The 17,295-nt window shown below is 43.5% G+C and overlaps 1 protein-coding gene and 1 long non-coding RNA gene across 3 annotated transcripts in view; one reads left to right on the forward strand and one right to left on the reverse strand.

Moving 5' to 3' along the window:
• MLLT3 (MLLT3 super elongation complex subunit) overlaps positions 1-17,295 on the forward strand; it is a 307,823-nt gene that overhangs the window by 270,016 nt on the left and 20,512 nt on the right. The window lies entirely within an intron of this gene.
• LOC132249471 (uncharacterized) lies at positions 535-9,258 on the reverse strand. Its single transcript, XR_009460953.1, has 4 exons — positions 9,062-9,258; positions 5,127-5,220; positions 2,806-2,957; positions 535-1,958 (listed from the first exon to the last, which is right to left on the reverse strand). It is a non-coding gene; the product is annotated as an uncharacterized LOC132249471 (long non-coding RNA).

The following is a 17,295-nucleotide window of genomic DNA, read 5'->3' on the forward strand; positions in this document are numbered from 1 at the left end:
GGATTATCTCTACATTTATATATTTATGTTAAAATTAATACCAGAACAAATGCAACCAGATTGAGAAATTCTTGGATTATTTGCAGATGGCAAATGCATTGAAAAGTTGACCAATGTAAAATAATCTTTGGGAGCAAGAAACAAAATTCAAACTGATGCTGAATAATGGAGTCCTTCAGCACACTAGTCAGAAAAAAAGGGAGGAGCATTAAGAAAGTTACTAAAGTTACTTTTGCTTAGTATCTTCAGCAATGCAACAGTACTACAAATTAGAATAAGTAGAGTATAGAATGGGTGAAGTTGCATGTTAAACTTAAATCATACTAAGGGCAGTTAAAATGTGAGCATCTGCAAACTAAAGTGTGTTAACTCAGGCTAAGTGCCCTCTAAGTATCTCAAAGTTCTGCCATTTTAGGCAAGGGTTAACTCTGGTTCCATGTTACCCAGTTTGTGTTAGGGTAACTTCAGTCTTCTCCATGGAGATACAAAGAGCAATTTGAAGTTCTCTGGTACTGCAGGACGCACTTGTCTCAGTCTCTCACCTCCCTTCCCCATGTCCCCAGAGCAAGGATAGAGCCCAGATGTCCTGGCTCCTATCCATGCCCCTGCTTGCCTGCCCTCTAGTGGCAAGTGTGGAAGAAATCAAACTTTGCGTTGTGGTTGTATTAGAATTGTCAGAGCCATCTAGGTTTATTTAAAGCTATACAAGTGTGATCACAGGGAGAGTTCTCAAAGGAAATCTGACCTCTACAAGTTTACAAGCGTATTTATACTTTAGACAGCGAGAAAAAATGCAGGGTTCAGACAAAGCAACCTTGAGAGAAACAGAAAGATGTTGATCATTCGTTTGTCACACACAAGCAGTTTACTTATTTAGAAAAAACCACAGTGTTTTGGGAACAGTTATCAGCTTCCGCTTCGGAGGAAAAGAGGAGGTTAAAATCTGCACACAGAGCTTAATATATCAAGACAAAATAAGACACGAAGGTTTTTTCTTATCTTAGAACATTTTGAAACATCAGCATTATCATCTTTTGCTCTTCTCTTTCTCTCTCTTCTTAGTCAAGTAAGAGGCCTGGTTAAACTTATTTCCACATTCCCCCCTTTTGGGCCTTTTTGGCCCAACATATTAGATATTTATAGCCATGACCCTTTTAACTTCTAATTTTTCTTTCTTTTTACCTTTTCACTATTTTAACATACATATCACAAAAGTCGGTCCACTTAAGGGATAAAGCAATCATGGGTACCCCTGTCATTGTACTAGGAGGCAAGTGGGAACATACCCAACATTTAGAAACATTTAAATTCTTTGCATATTGATAAGACAGTTGAAGAAAAGCATTTTGGTGAGCATGCCAGTGTGGGAGTGATCTTTTTGACCTGTTTTGAAGTCTAGTCTGACTTACAAAGTTTCTTTTAGCTGGTGAGTCTTTAAGTTCATATAAGATGATCCAAAAGGAAAGACTGAGAAGTACCCAAGTCACGACTAATCAACCCCACCTCGGGAACTAGGAACTAGGTAGAGGCCTTTTTCCTTTCCCGAAGGGCATAGTGGTGTCATTGGGGTACATTTTCTTCGCTCTGTAGTGGCAAATCCTCTTCGCTCTGTAGTGGCAAATTCTCTTCGCCAGTAGCCGCTTGGCTCACTACTGGTCTTGAGCTCTCCTGTTGGCAGGTGCTAGGCTCACTACCAGTCTGTGGAGGCTGATTACAAGGTTGATATGGAGGAGACTCCAAGTCTAACGGGCTGATGTTTTCTTAATGTGTGAAGCGTGGATCTATGTTTGGAGTCCTTGACACTTTATTGTAGTGTTGGTTGTCAGGAGTACCTGGAATGGGCCTTTCCAGCGGGGTTCCAGCGATGACTTCCGTTGATGGACTTTTACATGAACCCAGTCACCAGGCAGGATGGAATGGCATGGCTCATCTGGTTCATTGGGGAGAGTTGCTTTTACCTGTGAATGTGTTACCAGATTTGCCCATTACATTGGGGTGTGCTCATTTATTAGGGATAGTTTCTAGGGTCTTGGTGATTCTGTCAATGTGCTGCTTGTGTTACTATACGGAGCTGTATCTCTCCCTTCTGCAAGCCCTCACCCCCAATGGAGCTATCTTGCAGGACTCAATCTCAATGGGGCTGGGTTCCTCCAGTCACCAAATCAGTCATACACACAAACACACACAAATTAACGTGACACGCCTGACCCGGCCGGGTTGATCAGCATGGACAGGCTGACACCCTCATATGCCAAGAATCAGTTCATCAGAGCAACAATAAACTGCAGTCAGACACAAGCACACAGGTAAACAGAATCCCTCTGAATCCGGCTGGGTGTCCAGCTGACACCCTCGTGGGCCAGCATTCAGTTCATAAGGGCACGTCTGAGTCAAACTGGGTCAATCAGCCTGTACAAGCTGATCCCCATATGTTTCAAACTCAGCACGTCCCAATCTTTGGCCTCTTGATGAGCAGACCCCACAATGTTTTTGGGCTTCACAGGGATCTTTAGCTTAGGTAAAAGAAGCGTTGCTGCAGAGCACAGGAGGAAAGAGAAGCAGAGAAGGAGAAAATACCCATTTACTACCAGTTTGACTATAGAAGTTATTTATTGCAAAGCATATGAAATATATAATGGTACTAGTAGTAATAGATATGCAAAAGAAAAACAAACACAAACAATTACAGTACTACCCTGGTTTCACTAAGTATTTGTGGAAACTTAGCTCAAGCTTAACTGATACAGTTCAGGTTCAGAAGTTTATGCCTAGAGAGAAAAGAGAGAGAGCGCACTGGGATCTCACCAGTCCAAGGTACTCAGGCTGCAAAGCTGACAGGCACAGTCCGTAGCGCAATCCTTGAAGAGAGAGACGATCTGTTCTTCCAGTGTCCCAAGAACGACAGGGGATGGTGTCAGCACAGGAGTTTTCTTCTTCTTTTTCTTCTTCTTCTTCTTCTAGAAGCACACACACATTTTACAGGTTTTTATACCCTCAGTTCAGCTGCTTCGAAGCATCCTTAATTGTGTAAATCATTGTCTTTTCTATTGACAAGGGGTTATCTGGTTTGGAACATCTCAAGAAACTGATTGATAATCAGGAAACACTTAAGATTAGGGAGTAACCTAATACCTGGGATCCAGCTTGAAATTCCTATGGATGGCAGATATACTGATGCGATATCTCATGGTTTCTTCAGAAACAATAGATAGCTTGCAGCATCAGGATTTTGGATTTTTATTTGTTGTGCACAAGCCTCAGCTTAGCATGACTTTTCCAGATCTTACTATAGTCTTTTAACAGACTTAAGATAATTATTGGGGTGCTCATAACCTTTTGTGGAGAGGACTCCCACCAGTCGTCTTGGGAAAAGTATGACAACACCTGTGATTAGGGCTCCAATGGGCTGGATGCTGTGATGAACCCTTAACCATTGTTCAAATGTTGCCCATACCCCGCTCTGACTCGGTCTCTTGCCTCAGCATTCCCTAACCCGGCAACCGAGTTTTAGTCAGTCAAGTTTAAATAGGCCTCCCATAGTGGGACCGGGGAATGTACGGCCTGAGATGCCTATTAAACTTAGAGGTGTGTGTGTGTCTGGGGAGGGGAAAAGTCCTTAGTAAATCCAGATTAGAACTGGTCTGATAAATGCTGAGCTGGGTGTGTGTGAACATGGGTTGATTAACATTTGGAGCACAGATTCCCCATCATGCAGTGCTCCCCTGCTTCTCTGGTCCCAGAATTCACTGCAGTCTCTGCTTCAGGCTTTCTGTTCTCTATCTCTCATGTAAATGAATGGCCATCTGGTTCCATCTCGGATGCAAATGAGACCTAAGGCAGTTGGTTCACTCTTGTCACCCTTATCTGGAGGGTCTTAGGTGTGTCTCTCACTGCATCTTAATCAGTTTTGTTTAGGTAGAGGAGGGGAGGGAGGAGGGTGAGTCCTTGTGAGTCAGACAGACTGCATCCTGTGCCAGGGTTGCCCAAGAACACACAGCTGAGATGTAACAAATGAAAAGTCTTAACACACTTAATTAGTGCCATACAGTAGTCTAGAATAGTATCATCAAATAAATGTATATCGCAAAAGTGGGAGGCAACAGGTGGTGAGGCAGGGAGCCTCATGGGTCTTCCCAACAGGATTTCATGCGGGCTAAGTTCGGTCTTTCGATTGACAGTAGATCTTATACTCATAAGGGCTATGGGAAGTGCATCTGGCCATTTCAAGTGAGCCTCAGCACAAATTTTGGCCAGTTTATTTTTAAAAATGCTATTTTGGCCTTCCACTTGGCCTGAGGCCTGTGGATGGTACGGGCAATGAAAGTTCTGCTGGATTTGCAGGACTTTGCAGACTTCTTTCATTATCTGCCCAGTAAAATGAGTTCCTCTATCGGAATTTATGGGTAAAGGAATACCAAACCTTGGAATAAAGTCTCTGAGCAACTTTTTGTGTATCAGGTTTTGCACATGGGTAGGCTTCTACCTATCCAGAAAACATACATACAATAACAAGAACATATTCATAAGAACAACATTTCTGCATTTGAATAAAATCTATTTGTAAATTTACAAGCGGCCCCCAAGGTGGGGGATGTGCTGCTTTTTTTTGTTTTTACAGGTTTTATTACATTATTAGCTTGACAAATAGGGCAGGTATAACAGTATTGTTGAGCCACAGATGAAAAAGGTTGGAGCAAACCAATTAAGCTTTACAGCTTTTATCATCTCCCCTTTGCTCATGTGTGCTATGCTGTGGTGTATGCGAGCCAGATAGGGGAGAAAGACCACTGGGGCAACCAGGCAGCCGTCCGGGGAGCGCCACAAATGGTCAGGGTGTGAAAACACAGGTGTAGCCTGGGGGGTGGTAATAGCCACAGCTTGGGCAGCGGAGTCTGCCAGAGCATTCCTACATGTAACATTATCATAAGGTTTCTGGTGAGCTTGGCATTTAATAATAGCCACAGCAGAAGGTAACTGTAAAGCATTTAACAAGGCATTTACATATGGACCATTACTAATTTTGGCACCTCCTGACGTGAGGAAGCCTCTTTGCTTCCAAAGTTGACCATAATCATATACAATACCAAAGGCATAGCGACAATCAGTGTAAATATTAACAGAGGTACCTGGTAAGGGCCACAAGTTCAGCAACTTGAGCTGAATACATGTTGGGCAAGTGATGGCTTTCTATAACATCATATTGGGAACATACTGCATATCCTGCAACAAGAGAACCTTTTGAGTTTCTTTGACATGATCCATCAACATAAAATACCTTATTTGGATTTTGCAAGGGGGTGTCCTTTAGATCAGTGCAGGCCATTGTTAGGTGGTCAGTAACAGCAATACAATCGTGGGGTTCACCATTTGAAGGAGTAGGCAACAGGGAGGCAGGATTTAAAACAGGGCATCTAGTTAAAGTAACTTTATTTCCAGCAGAAAGAAGCAAAATTTCATACTAGTCAATTTAGCATTTGAAAGGTGTTGAGTTTTAGTTTTTAGTAAAAGGGCTGCTGCAGCATGTGGGACAGCAACAGTAAGGGGAGAACCTAATACAAGGGTACAGGACAGTTCAACAGTAATAGCAGCTACAGCATGAAGACATGGAGGAAGTCCGACTGCAACTGGGTCAAGAGCAGAGCTATAATAAGCAATGGGACGGTGCTTGTCTCCATATGCTTGAGTGAGCACAGCAAGTACTAATTCGTCTTTTTCATGACAAAAAAGAATAAAGGGTTTAGTATAATCAGGAAGGCCTAGGGCAGGAGCTTGCAACAGAACTTGTTTAATAAAGGCAAAAGTGGCTTCGGCTTCTGAAGTCCAGGGCAAAGGCTCAGGGGTATTAACAAGAGTCAGGTTTTGCAGGGGCTTGACTATAGAGGCATAGCCAAGTATCCACTGGTGGCAGTAGCCAGCCATGCCTAGGAAAGTATGCATTTGGGACACAGTAGTTGGTCTAGGGATTTTAAGAATAGCTTCTATCCTGGAAGAAGAAAGTAGTCGTTCTCCAGCGGAAATATCATGACCCAAATAGCGGACACGAGGGAGACAAAGTTGTAGCTTTTCTTTAGATGCCTTATGGCCTTTTAGGGCAAGAGAGGTGGGGAGAGTTAAAGAATCAGCTTTACAGGCTTTAAGGGAGGTAGATGCTAACAGTAGATCACCAACGTATTGCACAAGCACAGAATTTTCTTTAAATATTATGTCATCTAAATCCTTCTTTAGAATTTGAGAAAAAAGAGACAGGGATTCAGTAGAACCTTGGGGCAATCGAGTCCTGGTATACTGAAGTCCCTGATAGGTAAATGCAAAGAGAAACTGGCTATCAGGGTGTATAGGGATAGAAAAAAATGCAGAACACAAGTCAACAACAGTAAAATAACAGGCATTAGGAGGAATACAGGACAAAATAGTGGCTGGATTTTGTACAACAGGAAAAGTAGGTAAAACTGCAGAATTTACTGCATGGAGGTCTTCTACAAAGCGATAGGTATTCTTTCCAGGTTTCTTTACAGGAAGAATAGGTGTATTACAAGGGCTTTTAGTCAGGACAATGATATCTTGCTTCAAAAGAGCTGTTATAACAGGACGTATCCCTTCTTCAGCTTCTGAGTGTAAAGGATATTGAGCAACTTTAGGTAATGGCTTAGCTGGGTTTAATCTAATTTTTACAGGCTGGGCAGTATGAATTTTCCCTACTTCATTAGCATGTTGGGACCAGAGAAACGGAGGGACAGCCTTTATGATTTCCTCTTGGAACACAGAAAGATTAGGGGACTCAGGCTCAGGAGGTGAGCTAGCTAGGGTAGCAAGTACAGCCATTTCATTAACACAGGGAACATTCAAATAAACACCATTAGGAGAACAATAAATAGTACAGCTGAGTTTACAAAGCAAATCTCTGCCTAACAAATTAACAGGAGATCAAGGACTGAGGAGAAAAGCATGTTGATCAGAAACAGGACCGAGAGAAACATGTAAGGGTTGGGAAACAGGATGAGAAACTATCTGATTTGAAATTCCTACAGCGTTTACAACAACAGAGGAGAGGGGGGCTGTAGAAAATTCTTCAGCTCGGAGAGTAGAGCGACTTGCGCCGGTATCTACTAAACATTTTGTAGGAGTACCACTTATTAAACAGGAAACGAAGGGATCCTCTTGATTAAGTGAGAGAAGCAGGGCTGTGATGATGTTATCATTCCTCAGGCTGTTCTAACAGGAGGCTTCTTGGTTCGGGACAGAAAATTGAGTGAGAGGAGGAGGTGGTGGCTGGTTAAATGTCATCCCCGGCTGTCCAGGCCGGTGAGGACATTGAGCCTTCCAGTGTCCTAGTTGGCCACAATAATAACAACTGTCATTATTTTGGGACTGAAATTTTCTTCGTCCCATCCCACGACCATGTCCCCGTCTCTGAATTGTCCTTGTTGGAAACCTCAGCTTCTACCTCTGCCTAAAGTTTGTATTTGTAAAGACATTAGCTTAGTTTCTGTGGATTCCTTTTTCTTTTCTTGGCAGGCTGTACAGTGATTAGCAATGGTGACTAATTCTGTAAGCGTCTTAGTTTGCCAACCTATAGCAATTATACACAGCTGTTCCTGGACTTTAGAAAGAAGTCCTTGGACAAAAGCAGCAGCAACTGCTTCTGGGGCAGTTTCAGCTATATCTTCAATGCCAGAATGTCTTTCAAATATGAGTTTTAAATGATCCATGTAGTCTGCTGGGAATTCTCCTTTATTTTGCTTACAGTTATTTATTTTGGCCCAGTCAGTTTTCCTGGGGCAGATTTTAAGCACGGCCTCAAGAAGGCATTCTTGGGCACCTACTAAGCGACCTCTCATTCGGGGGTCTTGAGGAGGCCAATTAGCCTGTGCGATGAGGCGGTTACGGACCTTGGAGGGCAGAACACTTCTCATTAATTGGTTTAAACCCGCCCATGTTGACTCATAACAATTGATTACAGTTTTCAATTCCTCTCCAAACTTCTGAGGTTTTCTCTGATATTGGGGAATTGCTTAACAAGGTTTAGGAGATCTCCTGGGGTTGGTATGGGGGTGGCACACTAAAAAAAAATCAATTATGTTTTCTACAGATTCATTCTCAGTCAATTGTGGATCTGTTGTATTGGTGCTGATAATGTCGTTGATGGGGGATCTCCTATTGGTGCATTTTTCTGTTTAAATTCTTTTATCTGAGATTTTAGTTTTTCTTGGGAGTCCTTAAGGCTCTGAACTTAAGATTCTTGACGTCTTTTGGAAGCTTCTGCATACTAATCAAAAAATGTGTCCCACTGAGTCTGTGGTGCTTTACTGCCTCTTGACTCAAGGGCTCCGTGGAGATGAAGGATTTTACTTAAATCAAATGTTCCCTCCAGGGGAAACTGCAAGCTAGCATCATCTCTGGTATACCAATTCCATTTGCCTAGAAACTTACAACTCTTATGGCCATAGTGTGTGTACATGTACAATGCTGGAGTCCCTTCTGGCAGAGCCGGTACGTCTTTAGACCCTCCGCTTCCCATGTCTTTAATCTCAATTCACACAGGTCTTTCACACAGGAGAGGCTTATTGAGGGTGTCCGGTCAGGTCGTGAGATTTGCTAGCGGCACAGGAATGCTGTGGCTAACGTCCATAGCACCGGCACACAATGCAGTTACTCACTGTTAGACATGGCTCATTCATGAGAGTGGGGGTAGGGAAAATTCATCACACAATCCTGATCTCCTTTAGTCTAAGAGTTTCCACCTTGCACCCTTGCTTTTGAAGAGCACACAGAACAAGTCTGGTGTCCTCGGGGAGGCTGCACAAGGTTTTCACTCCCAGCTTCAGAAAGACCTCATAGTCCTTTACAGAACTTAACTCAATTCACATGGGGAAATACATTCACTGACATCAGCAACACAGTTTCTTTACTCTTTTCTCTTTACAGTTCCTACTTACATAGTGGGTCTGACAATTCTGGCAGCAAAAGGGTTGGATAGGGTAAGCCTCAAGCAGTGAACAGGAAAACACACAGGCAGTCTCTCACTGAAAAGCTCCAATAGAGATTTCAAAAGGTCTCTTACCTTAGTTTGGTGCCGGGGCATCAGTGAGGAGAAGGTCTGTATCTCAACCGATCACTCCAGGCATCTCTATCCGAGTCATGGCACCAAATTGTGGAAGAAATCAAACTTCTCATTGTGGTTGTATTAGAATTGGCAGAGCTATCTAGGTTTATTTAAAGCTATACAAGTGTGATCACAGGGAGAGTTCTGAAAGGAAATCTGACCTCTACAAGTTTACAAGCGTATTTATACTTTAGACGGCGAGAAAAGATGCAGGGTTCAGACAAAGCAACCTTGAGAGAAACTGAAAGATGTTGATCATTCGTTTGTCACACGTAAGCAGTTTACTTATTTAGAAAAAAACACTGTGTTTTGGGAACAGTTATCTGCTTCCGGTTCGGAGGAGAGGAGGAGGTTAAAATCTGCACACAGAGCTTAATATATCAAGACAAAACAAGGCATGAAGGTTTTTCCTTATCTTAGAACATTTTGAAACACATAGCATCAGCATTAGCATCTTTTTCTCTTCTCTTTCTCTCTCTTTTTAGTCAAGTAAGAGGCCTGGTTAAACTTATTTCCACACAAGTCAGGGGTGTTCAGGCAAGAAGCAGTATTAATCCTTAACATGCAACTGCTCACAGCACATTCTAACTTTAATACATCTTACCCTTCCACAGATTTATTATGGTCTAAGTGTAATGTGTAACTTCACCGGAGGAGATGACACTGTTACTGTATAATGTTCTTGGTAGACCTGGAACTGGGATGTTCTGTGTAATATCAGTCATAGGACTGTACAAGAGAAAGAAGAATGCCTTAGCTGAGTTAGCGATCAAAATTCTGAAGTTTCAATCTAATTAACAAAGCCAAGTTAAAGTACCTGAATTTATTCTCATGGGGAAGAAAGGTGACATGCTACACATCTAGGTGACAAAACAGAAGTTTTCAGAAATAGGAATGGGAAGACATGAAAAAGTCACTTTATTTGAATACACAGGGTTTTTTTTAATTTTCTGAGGGAAACAGGATGAGTTGAGCTTGGATAACCAATTGACAAAAAAAGGAGAAGAGTCCTTTAGGTTATACTAGCTGTTCACCAGTGGAAAGGTGGAAGAAAATTCAATGCCTTTGGGCCAGGGGCAGACATTACACATAAACTTGTTTAAGATCAGAAACTGGTTTAAACCTGTAACAGAACAGACATTCAGTGCACAAAACCTGTTTGAAAATGGCTGAAACCTGTTTGAGATAAACCTGGTTGAATGCAGTATCAGACTTAACTGATTTGGCTCAAACCAGTCGATGCAATGTCTGTCCCAGAAACATTGCCGGTTTGAGTTAAATCAGAGACCCCCAATATCCTGGCATACTCTCTGGACGGGGCTCTGCTTCAGCCCAGCCAGGCTGGTCCTGCCCCTCTGCTCCACAGCCTGAGCAGGACCAGCAGGGGCAGGGGGTCTGGCCGGAGAGAGGCTTAATTCCCCCTCCCTGTGCCACTGGCAGGGACCCAAGTCGTTCTGTCCCCCCTCGCTGCTGCAGCAGAGGGGCAGGGAGCAGAGTTAGTTTCCCCTCTACCCCACTGGCAGCTAGGTAGCTCCCTGCCTGGAATAGGCCCCTGGCTGTCTCTCCTTTTGGAGGGAGGAGGAATAACTCCTTCCCTACCCCGCCCCAGGTACCCTGCCTGGCCGTGCCCCCTCCCCACCACTGCAGCAGGAGGGGATAGGGCCCTTACTGGGGGTGGCAGCCCCTATCACACTGCGAGGGAGAGCAAGCCCCTTCCTGGTGAGGGGCTGAGGTTTGGGCTCAGGCTGCTCATGGCAGTGCCAGAGTGTGGAGTGGGCCAGAGCCCTACAAGCCCCTGCAGCACCACTGATCTCCACAGCTCTGGTGGTCCCACAGTGCAGCCCCACCAGGAAGCTGTGATGGGCTCCTGCCTGTCGGGCACTCACCGCTTGCCACTCCAGCTGAGGTTGCTCATAGTGGGGTCAGCCCAGCCAAGCCCAGCCCAGCCCAGTCACCACTTTGTGCTTTCTGCCCAGCCCAGCCGCTTCTGGCCCAGAGCACAGTGGCAGCTGGGCTGGCCTGACTCCATTATGGTATGAGTGACCTCTGTGCTTGGGGCAAGCCCCCTCCTAGCAGTAACGGGTTTATTCAGCCACTTGCACTGCAGCAGGATCTGCCCTGCCCGGCAGCCATTGCTCTGTGCTTGGAGCCAGCTCCCTCCTGGCATGAGGGTGCTTATGCAGCAGCTGGCTGCTGGCATTGCAGCAGACATCTGCCCAGCCTGACCACAGCTGAAGCTTGGGGGGAATAATGGAGGTGGGGCATCCACTGGCTGGGAACCCTGGGGCTGCAAGGTACCCCATCAGGAGTGCAAGTCTCAGAGGCAGCGGCTGAATAAGCCTCCTCAGTGGCTTGCCCGAGCGCTGAATGAGCAGCAGGGGCTGGGCCCACCTGCCAGTGGGGTAGAGTGGAAACTAACTCTGCTCCCTGTCCCCCTCTGCCTCAAGGGCCATGGTGTCTCCCTGCTGCAGCAGCAAGGGGGGAGTGTAGGCAGACCCAGGTCGGGTCCCTGCTGGCGGTATAAGGAGGGGGAATTAAACCCCTCTCTGGGCAGTTCAGCCTGGGTTGGCCACACCGTCCCAGCACAGCTTCCCTGCAGCTGAGGGCTGGCTCTAGTGTCCCCTGTGCCTGGCCTGAGCAACTGCAGGCATGTGCCCACATTGCCTCACTCCAGAGAGCATGTTTGTCTGGTTTCAAACCAGTTCAAACTAGGTAGGTTAGATTAACCTGCAGAGGTTGAATCAGTTCAGGCTCCAGCTTTTTGAATGTCTGTCCCTAGCCTTGGAGTGGATAGAGGAAGAGACCAGAATTCATTGTAGTAGCTTAGCATGTAACCACTAAAATATAGTTAGTGGGGAGAGGAGAGAGCTAGTTTTGAGGGGGAACAATAGTGGCAAAATATTTAATAAATAAATTATCAGTGAGCAAAAAGTAGATGTATTAGTGAGGAACAATATAAAAATTACCATTGCTTTCCCACCCTGATAAAGGGCTAAATTATGGGCAAATTGACCTTAAGAAATGCAGAACTCTGACAATACTTCTTCACACAAAGGCTGATAGACGTATGGAATAAGTTACTAGGAAAGGCAACTTAAGCAAAGAGTATTAATGAGCTCAAGAAAGATCTCAATGTGGTTCTGAACGAGGTAAAGACTGTCAAGGGGCATGATGAAAAAGCTGAAAGATGAGATTTTAATATATTTAAGAACGTCAATGTCTTTTCCTGTTCCTACAATTTCATATTTTTACCTTCTGTTAACTCTTTGACACTATTGTGTGATAGAAAAGAGAGGCTTTGTGAAGTTTACAGCAGACCTACTGATTCATTGTTTTCTTGCATGATTGCTTAATCTATTGGGCATCTTCCTGCATTGGTGTGTGTTGTTTTTTGGTTTTTTTTCTCTTTTTCCTCATCAAAACAACAAACCAAGTAAAAAGAAAAAAAGCCTTTCTATCTTTTATTTAAATCCTCAATACTGAAATGTGAGAAATAAATTGTTTCTTGTTACATCTTACTTCATTCTTAGTTAAGTATTCAGGTCAAAAAGGAAGGTTCCAGTGGAAAGCAGCAAGGTCAGATAAGACACTGCCTGTGTTTTCTGAAGTGGGAGGTGACAAGGGAGAGAGAGCGATTTCCATCCTCCCAGACCTGGTATATTCACTTGAAGATTTATGCTGGCTCAGGGTCTTGTGACAAATACAACCTTGAATACAGAAGAACATGTGAGTTGCCATTCACTGGGTCAGATGTTACCAAATGTGCCTATCACTTTGGGGTGTGCTCATTTATTAGGGATACGTTTCTAGGGTCTTTGTAATTCTATCAATGTGCTGCTTGTGTTACTTGTGTTTCTATACGGAGCTGTATATCTCCCTTCTGCAAGTCCTCACCCCCAATGGAGCTATCTTGGAGGACTCAGTTTCAATGGATCTGGGTTCCTCCAGTCACCAAATCAGTCATACACACAAACACACGCAGATTAACATGACACGCCTGACCTGGCTGTGTTGATCAGCATGATCAGGCTGACACCCTCATATGCCAGGAATCAGTTCATTAAGGTAACAATAAAATCAGCCAGACACAAGCACACAGGTAAAGGGAATCCCTCTGAATCCGGCTGGGTGTCCAGCTGACACCCTCATGGGCCAGCATTCAGAACATATGGGCACGTCTGAGCCAAGTTGGGTCAATCAGCCTGTACAAGCTGATCCCCTTATGTTTGAAATTCAGCACATCCCAATCTTTTGGCCTAACTGTTCTAGTAGTGGTAGCCTCTTGATGAGCAGACCCCACAGTATTTCTGGGCTTCACAGGGATCTTTAGCTTAGGTAAAAGAAGTGTTGCTGCAGAGCAAGTGGGGAAGAAGAAGTAGAGAAGAAAAAAAATACACCTGGTTACTACCAGTTTGACTATAAAAGTTATTTATTGCTAAGTATATGAAATGTATAATGGTACTAGTAATAATAGACATGCAGAGGAAAACAATCAAAACAATTACAATACTACCCTGGTTTCACTAAGTATTTGGGGAAACTTAGCTCAAGCTTAACTAATACAGTTCAGGTTCAGAAATCTATGCCTAAAGAGAAAAGAGAGAGAGAGAGCAAGAGCTGGGGTCTCACCAGTCCAAGGCACTCAGGTTCCAATGCTGACAGGTAAAGTTCTTAGCACGATCCTTGAAGGGAGACAATTTGTTTCTTCTATCTTCTTGAGAACAAAAGCAGACGGTGTCAGAGAGATTTCTTCTCTTGAAGTACACTGTCTGTCGATTTTACACCTTTTTTAAACCCTCAGTTCAGATTCTTCAAAGCATACTTTTAATTGTGTGAATAATTGTCTTTTCTATTGACAAGGGGTTATCTGGTTTGGAACATCTCAAGAAACTGATTAGCAACCAGGAAAAACATAAGCTTTTAAGGAGTAACCTGACACTTAGGAGCCAGCTTGAAATTCTTATGGATAGCAGATAAACTGGATGGGATACCTCATTATTTCTTCTCAGATAGCTTGCAGTGTGAGAGTTTTGTATTTTACCTGTTGTGAATAAACCTCAGCTTAGCATGGCTTTTCCAGATCTTACTGTAGTCTTTTAACTGACTGAATGGGATTATTGGAGTGTTCATAAACTTTGTGGGGAGGACTTCCACTAGTCATCCCGGGAAAAGTATGACAGCATTTGTGGTCAGGGGTCCAATGGGTTGGACACTGTGATAAACCCTTTACCATTGTTCAAATGTTGCCCATACCCCTCTGACTCAATCTCTTGCCTCAGCATTCCCTAACCCAGCAACTGAGTTTTAGTCAATCAAATTTAAATAGGCCTCCCATAGTGGGACCGGGGAATGTACAGCCTAAGATGCCTATTAAACTTTACTTCTGCTTAGTTCTGGTTAGATGAGGGGTGTGTGGGGGGAGGGGGGAATAGAAAAAGTCCTTTGTAAATCCAGATTAGAATTGGTCTGATAAATGTTGAGCTGGGTGTGTGTAAATTTGGGTTGATTAGCATTTGGAGCACAGATTCCCCATCATGCAGTGCCCCCTGCTTTTCTGATCCCAGAATTCAGTGCGGTCCTTGCCTTAGAATCTCTGTTCTCTATCCTGAATGCTAATGCAGGTGCATTCCTGTCCCATCTCCCATTTACATGAGTTGCCATCTGGTTCCATTTCGGATGCAAATGAGACATGGGGAGTTCTTCATTCTTGTCACCCTTATCTGGAGGGCTTTAGGTGCGTCACCCACTGCATCTTCATTGTCTTTTGTAATTAGTTCTTGATCAGGTAGAGGTGGGGGGGTGGAAATTCTTTGCGAGTCAGCCAGGCTGTGTCCTATGCCAGAGTTCCCCAAGAACACGGAGCTGAGAGGTAACAGACTATAGGTCCATCTTGCCCAGTGTCCTGTGTGATGCTAAAATGCTCAAAGTTACTTGAGTGACTTAAGAGCCCAAGTCACATTTTCAAAAAGAGTCACTGAAAATCGGGCTCTCAAGTCAATAAAGTACTTCTAAGAATTTTACTCAATTTTTTCTTTATATGATAACTCCAGTGGTCAGGAACCATTTTTCCCCACCAGGAAACTTCTCATTAAAAACAGACAGTATAGGCCCAGTTCTGCTCAGAGAGAACATACTTGGTGTAGTAATTGGGCAATTATAGGGTTAAATTGTTAGTCGTTATCATGGGATGGAGCTTGAGAGCTAGAACTACACTCTCTGTTGTTCCAGAGTTACTTAAGTTTTCCCAGTTATTTGTTGTTTGCTCTTGAATAAAAATCCTGTTGTTTTGGGCCTGGAGAAAATTAAGTCTCAATATTCTTTGTTAAGTAAGGAAATTAACAGCGGTGAGGAAAAAATCCAACTATGTCTTTCTCTGGGAAATTTGAGGAACTTAATCCAGGCACTGAGGATCTGCAGCAATATATTGAGAGATTGGGCCATTATTTTCAAGCTAATGAAATCATTGACGGGGACAAACGGAAAGCAATATTTCTCAGTGTTTGTGGCAGCAAAACATATTCCCTTTTAAGAAGTTTGTTGCAACCTCTAAAGTCAGGAGATAAAAATTTGGCAGAGTTGCAAAAGATCTTATCTGAACATTATACTCCAAAGCCAAACACTATTGTAGAACATTTCAATTTCCATAACAGAAGGAGGAAGGAAGGTGAATCTATCTTAGAGTATATCGCTGAGCTCAAAAAGCTAACTGAACACAGCTCTTTTGGAAATGTCCTAGAGGACATATTTGTTTGTGGAGTTGGTGATGTAAAAATCTAAAAACAATTACTTGCAGATGGGGGACCTGATCTGGGACAAAGCTGTAAAGATGGCACTTGCCATGGAAGCAGCAGTGAAAAATGTACAGGATTTACATCTAGAGAATAAAGAAACTCAACATGAGCCCATAAACCAAGTGCAAAGCTCTCAACAAAAGTTTAGAGACTTGGAGAGATGTTTTTGCTGTGGAGGCGTGCATTCAGCCTCAGTTTGAAGACCCAAAATGTTCCAGTGCCATAAATGCCGAAAGATGGGACAATTAGCAAAAAAATGAAAGGGGGGCTATTCAGCTGCACAACACAGTCAGGCCAAAGAAAAGGGAAGAAAGCAAAAAGCTTATCATGTACAGGAGGACAAGGGAGAGGAGGCAGATGAAGAGGTATACACTGTATAGTGTATAATGGAGGATAAAGTGGAACCTTACAGAGTAACTGTATAGTTAAATAATCAACCTGTATGCATGGAAATAGATACAGGGGCTTCTGTCACAGTGGTTAATGAAGAGACTTATCAACAATGTAAAGCAGGCCTGAGTCCACTGGAAAAGACAAGAGTGAAACTAAAGACTTACACCCCAGTAATAGGATCAGTAAGTGTCCCTGTTGCATATAAAGGACAACAGAAAACCTTAAAGGCCTTAGTAGTAAAAGGAAAGAGGCCAAACTTGTGTGGTAGGACATGGCTTAAAAATTCAGACCAGACTGGGAAGAAATATATAAGTTAGACTTACCAGAAATGCCCACCCTAAAAGAAATCCTGGGGGCCTACCCTGCAGTATTCCAAGAGGAGTTAGGTATATTGAAGATAATAAAGGCTAGGATTTATGTCCAAGACAGTAGCCAGCCAAAATATTTCAAAGCCAGGCCAGTTCCATATGCCCTCAGAGAGAGAACTGAAACAGAATTGGATAGATTGAAAGGCATTGTCTCCCTTGTGCAGTTTGCAGAATGGGCAACACCCATTGTACCAGTGGCCAAGTCTGATAGAACCATCCATGTCTGTGGAGACTATAAAGTTGCAGACAATCAAGTTTCTACATTAGACACTGAGGACTTGCTCACAGTGCTTGGAGGAGGCCAACATTTTTGCAAGATGGACATGTCCCAGGCTTATCAACAGATGGAACTTGAGGAGGACTGTAAGAAATTCACCAGAATAAATACCCACAAGGGATTGTACCAATATAATGGATTGCCTTATGGAGTTTCATCAGCTCCTGACATATTCCAAAAGGCCATGAAAAACCTCTTAAAGGAGATTCCAGAGGTAGTGGTGAGGATTGATGATATCCTCGTCATGGGAAAAAGTGATAAGGAATGCCTGGCAACACTAAAGGGAGTATTTCAAAGACTGGAAAAAGCAGGGCTATGTTTGAAACAAAAGAAATACTCTTTCATGAGGCCTGAAGCGCAGTA

Source organism: Alligator mississippiensis, chromosome 3 (genome assembly GCF_030867095.1).
Source record: "Alligator mississippiensis isolate rAllMis1 chromosome 3, rAllMis1, whole genome shotgun sequence".
Lineage (NCBI taxonomy): Eukaryota > Metazoa > Chordata > Crocodylia > Alligatoridae > Alligator > Alligator mississippiensis.